We start from the raw sequence: 14,172 nt of genomic DNA, 5'->3' as shown, positions 1-14,172 counted from the left end.
TATAGGCCAAGCACTATAAAACAGAACTAATCTTATTTTTTTTTAAGTTAATTGCAGGATTTAAAAGTGTCTGAAGTCTGGGCAGTTCCCTGGGGAACGGCAGCCTGGGGAAGAAGAGGGAAAACTCTACCAGCTCAACTGTTAAAAAAGAAAAAACGTTTATAAACCCAAAGACAGTGAGCTATAAATGTCCACCATCCCCAAGGGACCCTCTCTCCCTCCTTTTCCACACACACATCCCTGTCTGTCTATGGGTCTTCTGTCACATCTGCTGGCCTTCCAATATGGCCCTTGATGCTCATTTTGAGGGTTTTTTTCTCATCTACAAACATTGTAGGGGTGAAGCAAAGAAACACAGGCCCACCTTCTGCCTCTCTAGGGAGCGATGTAGACCCCAAGCATCTGCGGGCATGAGCTGCTTGCTTCCCTCGAGTTATTCTGTCCTCCTAACCCACATAGCTCCTTATCAGCACCTACCCCCACCCTCAAAGTCACAACACTCTCCCAAGTCACAGCAGACACTGGGTTTCCTAAGCCCTGTCATAAGGAAACTGGGGACTTTTTTCTGTAGCACTCATTTCACACCAGCCACAACACTGCTCCTAGACATCCACATTGGTCTGGAGCCTGGATCAGCCCCAAAATAACCTGTGCTCTGTAGCAGGTGAACAGGCCATAAACAGAGGCAAAAGGCCTGGAGGGTATTTCAGAAAGCAATGCTTTCTCCTAGAGCTACATACGGATATTCATTCATTCATTCATTCATTCATTCAACAGTTAGTTACTAAGCTCCCCTCTGCACAGCAAATTCACTCTGTACTGCAGGGACATGGAGAACACCTGAGATCCAGAGCGGACTCATACAGATTTCAATGTAAAAAGGTAAATAACTGATGTGATCCCAGGCACGGGAGCTGTGTATAAGAATGTTCAACTCCAGCACTCTCTGTGATGTGAAAAACAATGAAAACAACTCAAATGTCCAACACAGTGGGAAGAGCTAAAAAGCAAAATCATCTCTGATATATCCATGCGAATGACACAGTGAGGAAAACAAGCACATGGGTATTTCAAATGGAGAGGACATAGTACAGGGTAACACAGGCTGTATAGGTAACAACACAGTTAGCGGCTTCAAAGGGCTGGTGAGGCAACCCAGAGATTAGCAAAGGCAGGCAGTTGTCAGCATCCCTAGGATGGGAAGGGCAATGGGAAAGGGGGGTGTTACTAGAGCTTGGGAGCCAGGCCATGAAAAGGAGGCACTTCCAGCATGAATGCAGCCACAGAGAGGCTGCCTGAAGCAGGGGGGAGGGGAAGAGAAGAGGAAGAAAGAGAAGGGGAAGGAGATGCCTTCTTTCTCTCCCCATCCTGTACTCCCTGTTGGCCAAACTGCCCGGAAGTCAGAGGGCAACGCAGCTGGGGAAAGTAACTCCCTGTGATAAAAGAAGTGCAGGGAAGGGGTAAGAAGTGCATCTGGGGGACACCTAGGTAGCTCAGTCAGTTAAGCGTCTGACTTTGACTCAGATCATGATCTCGCAGTTTTTGAGTTCGAGCTCCTGTGTTGGGCTCTGTGCTAACAGTTCAGAGCCTGGAGCCTGCTTCAGATACCTGTCTCCCTCTCTCTCTGACCCTCCCCTGCTCGCCCTCTCTGTCTCTCAAAAATAAATAAAAGCTAAAAAAATTTTTTTTGAAAAAAAAATAAAAGCAAGGGCATCTGAAGGTACACAGGATATCCTGGAATACCATTGAGACATTGAAAAGAATGAGGTGGATCAATCTCCAATATACATTGTTGAATAAGAATAAGCAAGATAAGCCACACCAGTGGCTCCTGGACAGAGCTGTAAACATTGGGGATAGAGGCAGAATGCTCAAAGAGGACATTAGCATTATCTCTGATGTCTTAAATTTTCTCAAGAAGGAAGTAACCCATGGATTACTTGGGTAATAACAATGAATATAAAAAGGTGAATGCATGAGCCATGTTTGGTGTGTGCTGCATCCCAATCCTGCCAGCCAGAGCTGGTGTCCGCTTCCTCCCACAGCTCTTTTTAGGGCACCTCACATGTGAAGGTAAGCCTGGGGTAGGAAGGGGAATGGATGCCATCCCATAAGTAAAGGGCATCCTCCTTCCTACCCCAAAAGCGTCTGCATTTCCCTCTCAACATCCTCAGACTCTCAACAGAGCAACCCCAGCTTCTAGAAGGGACCCACAGAAGGGTCCCTATCTTGGCATTTCAAATAAAGCTCATCAGGTCTGTTGGAAGGACAGTCACTCAAGGAGCATACTTTGGAGTATGTTCACACACACAGGGCAAAACCAAAGCACCTGTCTCCTGCCATGGCTTATAGATGCTTCTCAACCTTCTCTCACATGCAATAAGAGAACAAAGTTTCCTGGCTGCCATCCCCCAAAGATTCTGATTCAGGAGGCAGGGGTGGGGCCCATGACAGTACATGTCTAGCAAGCTCACAGGAGGTGGCAGGCAATACTGATAACCAATCCAAGGATCTTGCTTTGATCACTACTGGCTTCTACTACAAGCAAAAATTTATGACATGCAGAAGAAATCCATCGAGCGGTACAATTTCAATGGCTCTGTGAAACCAACAGAAAATCACATTTATAAGAGTAATTCTATGAAATAAAAATGAATAATGATTCAGGGCATGCTCAGAAGCAAAACGATATTGCTCTGGCTGTAAATTAGCCTTAGAAGGAAGTGTATTTCTCACATATTCCAGGCTACCAATTTAAAATTCATGATAAAATGTGAGAGTTTTAGTGTTTTCCAATGTAAAGACAATGTAGCGCAAATACTCATAGTTTACAGACGAGGAAACTGAGAACAAACATGAACATGCAGGTTAGTTACAGAAGTGGAATTAGAACCCTGGGCTCCAGACTCACTGTCCAGTACTCCTGTTAGGGACAAGATGAGCTGAGTTTCATATCCATGAATGTCTTAATGGCAGAAACTATAAAGATACCGGATGGGATCGTGAAATTTTACTCTCCTTCATGGCAGAACAATACAGATCAGCCCTGCAAAATATCAACATAAAATATTTCATTCCTGGTGTCTCCTAAAATAAACCCTCATTCTGCACAGACAGTCAGAAGGTTCATCGGAAGACAGTGATCCCAAGCAAGCATTCCTCTTATCTCCCCTTCCTCCTACTTTCCTCCCTACCCTACTCCCCAACAGACTCAGAAGACACTGATAAAGCAAACACTGGGATGAAAGGGCTTTCAAGAGATACTATGGCACCCGGAAACCCCCAGGAGCATCCTTTCCCAGGCAGGACAAGATCTGCCCATTTATGGTGTCTTGGCTCGAGACTGAAAGATGATGTTCTTGCCATCTTAGGCAAAACAACTGTCCAGATCTGCCTCAGAGTGGACATCCTTCTCCTCCCAGGCTCGGAGCTGTTGTTTGTAATTCAGTTAATACTGCTGACTTGTATAACCAAAGGGAGTGTGGAGAGATCCCCTCCCCCACTCCTGGGTGTTCCACTGCTATTGTAAAACTGAGTCAATGGTTAACATTTTTTTTCCTCTTTTCCTTTTTATTTTGTTACCAGAAGAGCAATCAGCATGTAGGAAAACCAAAACAACTGTCAAGAAGAGAGGAAAGAAAAAATATCTACTGAAGAAAGGGAAGGTCATCACAGGATATATTTTAAGGAAATGACTTTGCCTGATTCTCATAACTGTCTTGATGTGTTTTCCAAGCTGGTATTTCTTTGCCATCACTGTCGCATTAACACTCTGTTTGCCTCCAGTTGTTATAGAGGTTCTGGGGATTTCTGAGGAACAATTTCACATAGAAGTGCAATCTGAGGTTGATGAGATAAAGTGGGGACACTTGATACCAGGCAGAGACTGTCTCAGGATATGCCTTTAAAAATTTAAAACCTATTCAGTATACTCTAAGTTAGGGAACCTAGTGGACAGAGCTCTATACAGAAACATGTGGAAGCCTCATAACTCCAAAGACATTGTCAAAAGCTCTACCGGACCTACTGGATTACTACAAACACAATAATGACTAGAGAGTACAGTGACAGACTGAGTAACAGACTCACGCATTAGGGTGTTTAATTAGTAGTAACCAAATATTTTAAATAACCCATAATATTTTAGATAACCAACAATAAACAAATATACATGTACACATATATATGTATATACATTTATATATACATACACCTACACACATTAGGTATGCTTGGGTGGCTCAGTCGGTTGAATATCCGACTCTTCATTTCAGCTCAGGTCATGATCTCAGGGTTGTGGGATCGAGCCCCACACTGGACTCCAAGCTAAGCATGGAGCCTGCTTAAGATTCTCCCTTTCTATCTCTCTCTCTCTCCCCCCCCCCCGTCCCTCTCCCCCATTTGCACTCTCAATCTCTAAAATATACATGTATATTATATACATTTAAATATATAGAATACATATATACACATATATATATTCTATACATTTAATGGAATAGCCTATATAGTCAGTGGAATGCCAATCAGCCTGTGAAACGGTAATTATTGAAAAAACTGACTTATCATTATTTCAAATATGTTAAGTAACAAAAATGTAACACAGAACATCATAAGTCAAAAATGTAGGAGTGCCTGGGTGGCTCAGTTGGTTAAGCATCTGACTCTTGATTTCAGCTTAGGTCATGATCTCACAGTTCATGGGTCCCAGTCCCGTGTGGTGCTCTGTGCTGACAGCCACAGCCTGCTTGGGATTCTCTCTCTCAGTCTCTTTCTGCCCCTCCCCCACTCGCACGCACACTCTCTTGCTCTCAAAATAAATAAAACATTAAAAAATAAGTCAAAAATATAATATACAACACTGTAGTTACTTTATGACCACCATCTATCTTATTTTATGAGAGGATCATATGAGAGTGTGTGAGTATTCGCTAACTCTAAAAAAAATTATGCATGTAACTAAACACTTGAAAAAACATGAAAAATTAATATTTGATCTTTGGGGATGGCATAATTTTAACTCGGTTTCTTCTTTTTATTTTTGTTATTACTTATAGAGTTGGCAGTATTCCATCAAGGACACATCTGAGACTCCATTCAGTTGGTACAGTGTCATCTGGGCAAAAAGGAATAATTTAACAAATATTTATTGAATTTTTCCTGCAAACCAGGCTCTGGGCATAAGGTGGAGAACACAACAGACGAAGCTCCTGCTCCAGGGAGCTGACATTCTCCTCAGGAGGGTAGCGGCAGCACAGTGAGAAAATAAATGTACGGTCTATCAAACAATGACATAGTAACTGCCCAGGTAAACATCTGTGTGATGGATCACTCCAGGACTTCCAGTTTCTGCTTCTTGGTGTCAGACCACAAAGTCTGATGCGTGAAGTGTATTAGTTTCCTAATGCTGCAGCAATAGAGTCCCACCATCCTAGTGGCTTTAAGACAGACCAAAATCTTATAGTTCTAGAAGTGAGAACTCCAATAGGGAGGGGTGCCAGTGGGCTAAATTCAAAGTGTCAGCAGGGCTGTGTTCCTTCTGGAGACTCCACAGGAGAATCCCATTCCTGGCCTTTCCCAGCTCCTAGCAACTGCCCATGTTCCTTGGCTCATTGGCCCCTTTCATCTTCAAAGCCAGTAAGTGTACCACCCCCATCTCTGCTTCTGTCCCCACTGTCCCTGACTCTGTCCCTCCTGCCTCCTTCTTTCACTTACTAGGACTCCTGTGATTACAAAGAGCCCACCTGGATTATCCAGGATACTCTCAAAGTCATCTGATTAACAAACTTAATTCCCCCATGTCATATAGTACCATGGATTCCCAGGATCCTGGGATTAGGAGATGGGCATCTTTGACAGGGAGGGGGACGTTATTCTGCCTACCACACTGGGATAGCTTCTGTTGAACTCCCTGACAGGAAATGTTCCTCAAAGATGCTTAGCACAGTGGAAACTACCACTGTCTACCTATGTGGCACTGAGCAAGTCACTTTAACCCAAAGAGGATAATAACATCTAATCCATCATTCTGTGGGATAATTGAGATAAAATACATGAAAGAGGTGTGAACATGGAAAACACACTGATAAGCTGCTTAATATTAGATAGATGTAGCTGTTCTTGAATACCTCTATCCATGAATTAAATTTCTTCTTCTTTGTAACAAACTAAAAATTTCAAGCTGAAATCTGAACAGGCATTTTTGGGATACTAGGATAATCAGTCAATAGTATGTGGTTTACTCTTTCCTATATGCCCACTGAAAGAAATACAGAAACACATAAAAAAGATGCTGAGTATGGATGAGCCCCTGAAACATAATAATGGAGTGTGACAGGTGGGCAGCTGGAGAACACACTGATCCCCAGGTGTGAAACCCTATCTCAGAACCATGCTGCTGAAAGGAGCTGCTTTCAAGGGTTTCCCTACCCTATGAATGTCTCTCTATATCCATCCACACAGAAACCCCAGTTCCTGGAAATATAACTCAACCAGGGAAAGAGTGGGTAGATGGGGGAATACTGCCTTCTGCAAAATAACAAAAAAGAGAAGAGACAGAACCATGGACATATACAAATGAGGGTGTTGGATTTCAATGCACTGTCTCTAGATGGAAGAACTATCAATTGAGTGAAATTATATAAATAAAGCTCCATCTAAATATTCAAACTACCAGGAGATCTCCTCTCAAGCAAGCTGAGTCATCCTTAAAAAGTCAACATAAACAAAGAGAATCTGGCCAAGACCATGAACAAACAACAACCAGATCTTCAGCTGAAGATATGCTAACAGTAACCTAACACAATGTGACAAGGCGAATGCTTGGGAGAGACAGGAAAGTCCACTGACAGGCACACACGGGGCCTGGATCTTCTCCTTCAAAGGTGGGTAACAAAAAAAAACCCTGAAAATTCTCTGCAACATAAAAAAAAAGAATACTACATTCTAAAAATAATTTATCAAAGGAAGTAGAAGTAAATTTCAGAGAGAATCTATTTTTTAATATCAAGGGCATGTAAAGAAATATGGGCTATATGACAGAAAATTAAAAATGAACAGAAAAGCTAATATTACAATAGAAGCTAGCTAATATGGAGATGCATGAGATATGAAATGGTTAAAAAGTCAGAAATGCACAAACAAAACCTAAGTGGAATAAAAGACAGTCAAGCAGACCCAAAGTGCTAAAAATAAAACCATTCAGGAGAAAGAAAAAAAAAATTCAAGACTCTTGCAGAATGAAAAAAAAGACTCTTGCGGAATGAAGAGGAAATGACCAAAAGAGGGAAATGATGAAATGAGAAGATGACAGACATGAAAGACAGACAAATGGCTATCCAATTACGAACAGTTCATGTTCCAAGAAAAATGACCAAAACAAATGAAAAACCACACTCAAAGGTCATATTCTCTAGACAAACAAATAAAATTAGAATTTGGTATTTAAAAATATACACCTAGGAGCGCCCGGGTGGTTCAGTCAGTTAAGCATCTGACTTTGGCTCAGGTCATGATCTCACAGCTTGTGGGTTTAAGCTCTGCATCGGGCTCTGGGCTGACAGCTCAGAGCCTGGAGCCTGTTTTGGATTCTGTGTCTCCATCTCCATCTCTCTGTCCTCCTTCACTTGTGTGCCTGTGCTCGCACTCTCTCTCTCTCTCTCTCTCTCTCTCTCTCAAAACTAAACATTAAAAATAATAAAAATTTAAAAATAATAAAAATATACACCTAAAAATCATCCTGACAACTTGGAAATTAAAAATCACTCTCCTAAATAACTGCAGGAAAAAAAAAACTACAATGACAAGACTATTTAAAAAGTACAATAATGACTACTTGACACTTTGGAACTTACAAGGCGAGTCTAAAGCTGCCCTCAAAGGCAAATGCACCATTAGCAAGAAGGAATAAAAATATATAAAGCAATTAACTCAAGATATTAGAATACAAAGGAATTAAGAGAAGACTGTCAAGGAACTATTAAAGCCATAACTGATTCAGAAAACAGGGGGGAAAGGAAAATTGATAAAGATACACATGATATGGATCTTCCAAAAATAATAAACCAAATACAGTCAGATTTGATCAAGGAAAAGAGAAACACATACGTTAGTAATCAGAAAATGTTACATAATCACAATTACAAAACAAGTTAAAATTTTAAAATTCAATGCAGAATTTGGTTCAGTTTAAAAATAATGAAATAGAGAAAAGAAAACAAATTCTAAGAAAACAAATTACCTACATGGAAAGTAGCGGTGGCAGAAATTGAAAAGTGTCTCCAAAATTACTTTTAAGATTTGCTACAGGCCAGGTAAAGGCCAGGCAGTACTATATAAATGTCCTTTCAAATTTTAAACTTAACAGACCATCCCCATGCTTCATAAAATTCTCTAGAACATAGAAGAACATGGAAATCATCAATTTGTTTTGTAAAGTTAGTGTAATGCTAGCACCAAAACCTGGCAAAGAAGTTACAGGTCAATGTCTATCAAGAATACAAAAGCAGGGGGGCGCCTGGGTGGCTCAGTCGGTTAAGCATCCGACTTCAGCTCAGGTCACGATCTCGTGATCCCGCGGTCCGTGAGTTCCAGCCCTGCGTCGGGCTCTGGGCTGATGGCTCAGAGCCTGGATCCTGCTTCCAGTTCTGTGTCTCCCTCTCTCTCTGCCCCTCCCCCGTTCATGCTCTGTCTCTCTCTGTCTCAAAAATAAATAAACGTTAAAAAAAATTTTTTTTAATAAAAAAAAAAAGAATACAAAAGCAGGGGCGCTGGGGTGGCTCAGTCAGTTAAGCATCTGACTCTTGATTTGATTTCTGCTCAGGTCATGATCTTGCAGTTATGAGATGGAGCCCTTCATTGGCCTCTGTGCTGACAGGGCAGAGCCTACTTGGGATTCTCTCTCTCCCTTTCTCTCTGCCCCTTCCCCATTCATGCACAAACACATCTCTTTCCCTCTCTCAAAATAAATAAATGTTAAAAAAAAAAGAATACAAAAACAAAAATTCTATAAAGAGTATAGAAAAATTAGATCCAATATCCTATTAAAAAAGAAAAAAGAAAAATTGTCATGGCTATCTGGGGTTTGCCTCAGGAGCAGCTTCATGTGGATATTTATTTACATCACATTATGCTAAACGCTTCAATAAATGTTGATAAGGCATCTAACCACATACAACATCCATGGCTGATTTAAGAAAAAGAAACTTATTTGAAAATGAGAGAGATGAGGAAACATCCACAACATAATGAAAAGCAACTAACATAACCAAGAGCCAGCAGTAAATAACTACCCAACTACAGCATGAACCTAAAAATTCCCTCTACGGGGTGCCAAGGTGGCTCAGTCGTTTAAGCATCTGACCCTTGATTTCAGCTCCAGTCATGACATTCCCATTCCAAGAGAGACCCAGCACCCATCCCCCCCACCCCCCCCCCCCGCCGCACCGCCCCCTGCTATGTCAGGACAGCACAGAGCCTGCTTGGGATTCTCTCTCTCCCTCTCTCTCTCTCTGCCCCTCCCCTGCTTATATGCTCACTCGCTCTCAAAATAAGTAAGCATAAAAATAATTGCTAGTTTATAAATACATACATACATACATACATACATACATACACACATACATAAAATTCCCTCTAGGGGTGCCTAGCTGGCTCAGTTGGTGGAGCATGCAACTCTTGATCTTACGGTCATGAGTTCGAGCCCCATGATGGGTATAGAGATTATAAATAAATAAACTTAAAAAAAAATCCTTCCAAGTGCACCTGTTGTGATGAGCACCAGGTGATGTATGGAAGTGTGGAATCACTGTATTTTACACCTAAAACTAATAACGCTGTATGTTAACTGGAATTAAAAACTTAACCAAAAAAGAAAAAATAAATAAACCTACTTTGTTGAGGGCTTTATCATAAAGAAACAAAATTAAATTAAAATTCCCTTTAACAGAAAAATATTGGAAAATATAAGGTATTATTTTGGTTATTAATTGTAATTAATAAACCAATGGTCATTAATAAACCAATTTGTGTTTATTAATACTTATGTAGTTTAAAACTTAAGAATGAAAAATAAAGAACAGAATTAATTACGAAGAGTAAATATTTTTTTTTTTTAAACGTTTATTTATTTTTGGGACAGAGAGAGAGACAGAGCATGAACAGGGGAGGGGCAGAGAGAGAGGGAGACACGGAATCAGAAACAGGCTCCAGGCTCTGAGCCATCAGCCCAGAGCCCGACGCGGGGCTCGAACTCCCGGACCGCGAGATCGTGACCTGGCTGAAGTCGGACGCCCAACCGACTGCGCCACCCAGGCGCCCCACGAAGAGTAAACATTTTAAGAGAATATATAAAGAATGAAACAACAGCCACAATAAATAATAACAGAATAACTTTCACAAAGAAATGTAAGAAAGAGGGAAATAATTATGAATCTGGGCAGATTTGTTTTAAAGTCTTGATCAAATGAAGCACATTCTGAATGAAAATAATCAATGTTGTAAAATGCCATTTTTCCACAAATTATTTATAGATCTGTCAAAACCCAGAGGCATTTGAGCAAAATTCAACAGAGATTTTAAAGTTCACCTGGAAGGATAAACAAGTGATAATAGCAAATGATTTTTTTCCCCAAAACAAGAGGAGAGGAGTCTTGCCCTATCGTTAATAAATATGCTAATGAACTACAACAAGTAATTAATGAGTAAATAGAACAAAATACACATCACAAAAACTGGTACATAAGAGAACAAGCATGGAAGAAAGGTCAGACCACAAATGTCTGGGTAAAGGAAAGATTATTCAATAAACAATTTAACTATTAAATCTGTTCATCAGTTTAAGTGAAATGTTCATCTTAGTTCTGATACCTTCCAAATGAAATACAGTTAATTTTTTTAAAACTAAACCATAATATGAGGAAAAAGACATAAAGGATTATGTGGAATAAATACAGTAAAACCTTGGATTGGGAGTAACTTGTTCTGCGAGTGTTCTGAAAGACGAGCCAACATTTCTAATAAATTTTAACTTGCTAAAGGAGCGATGTCTTGCAATACGAGTAGTATGTGATGTTGAATGTCATATGATCACAACTGAGCCAATGGTTCTTGAAATTCGCTTTGATTTACAAGTGCTTTGAACTACAAGCATGTTTCCAGAACAAATTATGCTCACAAACCAAGGTTTTATGTACACACTTGAGATCCTGGATCGAAGAATAAAACAATGAAAAAAGACAAGAAAAAAAGAAATATAGTTTTAACTAGATAAAAATGAAAATCTTCTGTATGCCAAAAAAAACACAAAAAAACAAAACTGACATAGGATTAAAAACGTATTTATGGAATATATAAAGAGTTTTACAAATCATTAAGAAAAATAGTTATCCCATTAGAAAAAAATGGAGAAGAGACATGAATAAGTTTTTCTCACAAGAAATAAAAAGTCAATAAACATTTTAAACATTCAGTTTCACCAGTATGAAGAAAACACAAAATAAAGCAGTAAGATACCATCTCTCTGCAAACTGAATTTAAAATATGTAAAATAATCATAATATTCCATTCTGGCAGAGAACACTGAATTGAGTACTCTCAAACACTGCTGTTGGAATTTTTAATTTCTTCAAATTCCTGGAAAATTACATAGCAGGATGTTAGCCTTTACAATAGGCATGCACTTTGACACTGACATGGCACTTACTTCTAGGAAACCAGCTTAAAGGAATTGCCATCAATTATCAAGGACTTGAGTACAAGAACAATGATCACAGTGAGGATGTAGAAAATACCTAAATATCCCAAATGGAGGTATGAAAAAGTAAACTGTAATATAACCACAGGATAAAATGTAATAGTTAAGGCCATGGGGTCTGGAATCAGACAGCCTGAATTCATATACTACTTAGCCACATAGAAATTTTGGGCAAGTTATTTACACACTGTCTTATTTTTCTTTGCATGTAAAGTGGAGATCATAATGGTACCCACTCCATAGGATATCGTGCAGATTAAAGGATTCAATACAGGGAAAAGCACTTAAACAGTGCCTCAAGCATGCAAAGTGTTCAATAAACGTCACTTGCTATAATACTAAGAAAATTTTTGTGATTTTTAATACTATGCTTATGCAGACAGTGAAAATAATATCTTAAGTTTGATGCTATAGAGAAATGTTTATGATAAGTTAAAGAGCAGAATCTACCAATTCTACACAATCTCTTCCAGGAAATGTAGGAAAGGGGAATAATGTTTCCTAATTCATTTCATGGGGCCAGCAAAACCAGACAAAGATAGTACAATAAACCTATGACCAACACTCTGGGTGATCACAGGTGTGAAAGTCCTCAATAAAACAGGACCAATTCAAATCCAGAAATATGAAAGAAAAAACACACCATGATCAAGTGGGGCTTCTCCAGGGAATATACATTTTTTGAATCTGTAGTCAAAAAATCAATCCATGTAATTCACCATATTAACTGTCTAAAGAATAAAAAACATAGCATCATATCACCTGATGCAGAAAAGCACCTGATAAACTTCAATACCCATCTCTGATAAGAATTCTCAACAGGGGCGCCTGGGTGGCGCAGTCGGTTAAGCGTCCGACTTCAGCCAGGTCACGATCTCGCGGTCCGTGAGTTCGAGCCCCGCGTCAGGCTCTGGGCTGATGGCTCAGAGCCTGGAGCCTGTTTCCGATTCTGTGTCTCCCTCTCTCTCTGCCCCTCACCCGTTCATGCTCTGTCTCTCTCTGTCCCAAAAATAAATAAACGTTGAAAAAAAAAATTAAAAAAAAAAAAAGAATTCTCAACAAACTGTAACTAGAAGGGAACTTCCTTAACTTGACAAAGGACATGAAAGCCCTACAGTAAACATCATACTTCAAGGACTGAAGGCTTTCCCCTTAAGATCAGGGACAAGGCAAGGATGTCCACTCAAACTCAACATTGTACTGAAAGTCTCGGCCAGTATGATAAAGTGAGAAAAAGAAATAAAAAATTTAAAAAAAACCCACCCTGGGATCTGAACGTTTACAGCAGCTCTATTCATAATCACCAAAACTAAAAACAACCCAAATATCAACAGGTAAATGGATAAACAAGCTGTTGTACATCTGGTTTAATGGAACACTACTCAGCCATGAAAAGGAATGGACCTACCTACACACATGCAACAGTGTAGATGAATCTGAGAGGCATTCTGCTGAGTGAAAGAAGTCAGTGTCAAAATATTTCATCCTGTAGGATTCCATTTTTTTGACATTCTCAAAAAGACAAAACCAATGGTAACAGAGGTCAAACAATAGGGATGAAGAAGGGTATAACTGCAAAGGGTTGGTTTGACAAAGTTTTGGGGGACTGATGTTTTTGTTCTGCATCATGGCGATTTGAATGTATATTAATTTTTTAATTCAAAAGCAGTATCCAAGATATTATATATAGTATTCAATCAATTTTGTAATATATGAGGGAGGAAATATACCACAATGTTGGAAAATACTGGAATTGACCTGTCTTCATGTCCAGATTTATCGAAAGTAGGTGCAATAGGTTTTCTTTTTGCACTTAACCCAGCAAACATTTGTGATTTCAAATAACCACATTATGAAATCCTACTAAGAAGGTGATTATCATCGGGTTTTCAAAGCCTAGGGTGTTAAGGTCCTAGGAAACTTTGCTTTGTTTGGAAGTGGTGTTCAGATCACAGACTAGAATTGTAACACCAGGTATGAAAAAAGTTGAAATCTTGTAAACTCAAAAACCCCAACAGGAAAAAATTCATGGTTACTCATTTTTGAAACAACTAATCATTGCCATGGTTATATGAGATGACTCCCCAGGTGGAAAGTAAACCAGCGATGTTAACTCTCTCCTGAAGCAAGTTAAGACTGTCCTAAGAGCCAGTATTTCCAAAAAAAAAAAAAAATCCCCCCCAAAATATTTTATTTGCTACAAGAAGTAGCCGCCCCCTCCCCCGACATTCCCTAATTTTCCCCATTTAGTGACTACACTAAATGCCAAATAATTCCCAACAAGATTCTAGCACTTCAGGAACATTTCAGATTTTGAAATAATTTCACTGAGTCCATCTACATTAAATCCATTTCTAGCCTTAATTTTCTGCTTTTTCCTTAAGTATTTACTAAGCAAAGAGTCAGAAAACCGGGCTCCT

At 39.5% G+C, this 14,172-nt stretch overlaps 1 protein-coding gene across 2 annotated transcripts in view; it reads right to left on the bottom strand.

The window, feature by feature from the left end:
* Positions 1–14,172, bottom strand: part of SLC24A3 (solute carrier family 24 member 3) — a 487,209-nt gene that overhangs the window by 460,941 nt on the left and 12,096 nt on the right. The window lies entirely within an intron of this gene.

This window comes from Lynx canadensis, chromosome A3, assembly GCF_007474595.2.
Source record: "Lynx canadensis isolate LIC74 chromosome A3, mLynCan4.pri.v2, whole genome shotgun sequence".
NCBI classification, from domain to species: Eukaryota; Metazoa; Chordata; class Mammalia; order Carnivora; family Felidae; genus Lynx; species Lynx canadensis.
The sequence above is the reverse complement of the archived record's forward strand: the minus strand, read 5'-3'. Positions and strand labels throughout refer to the sequence as shown.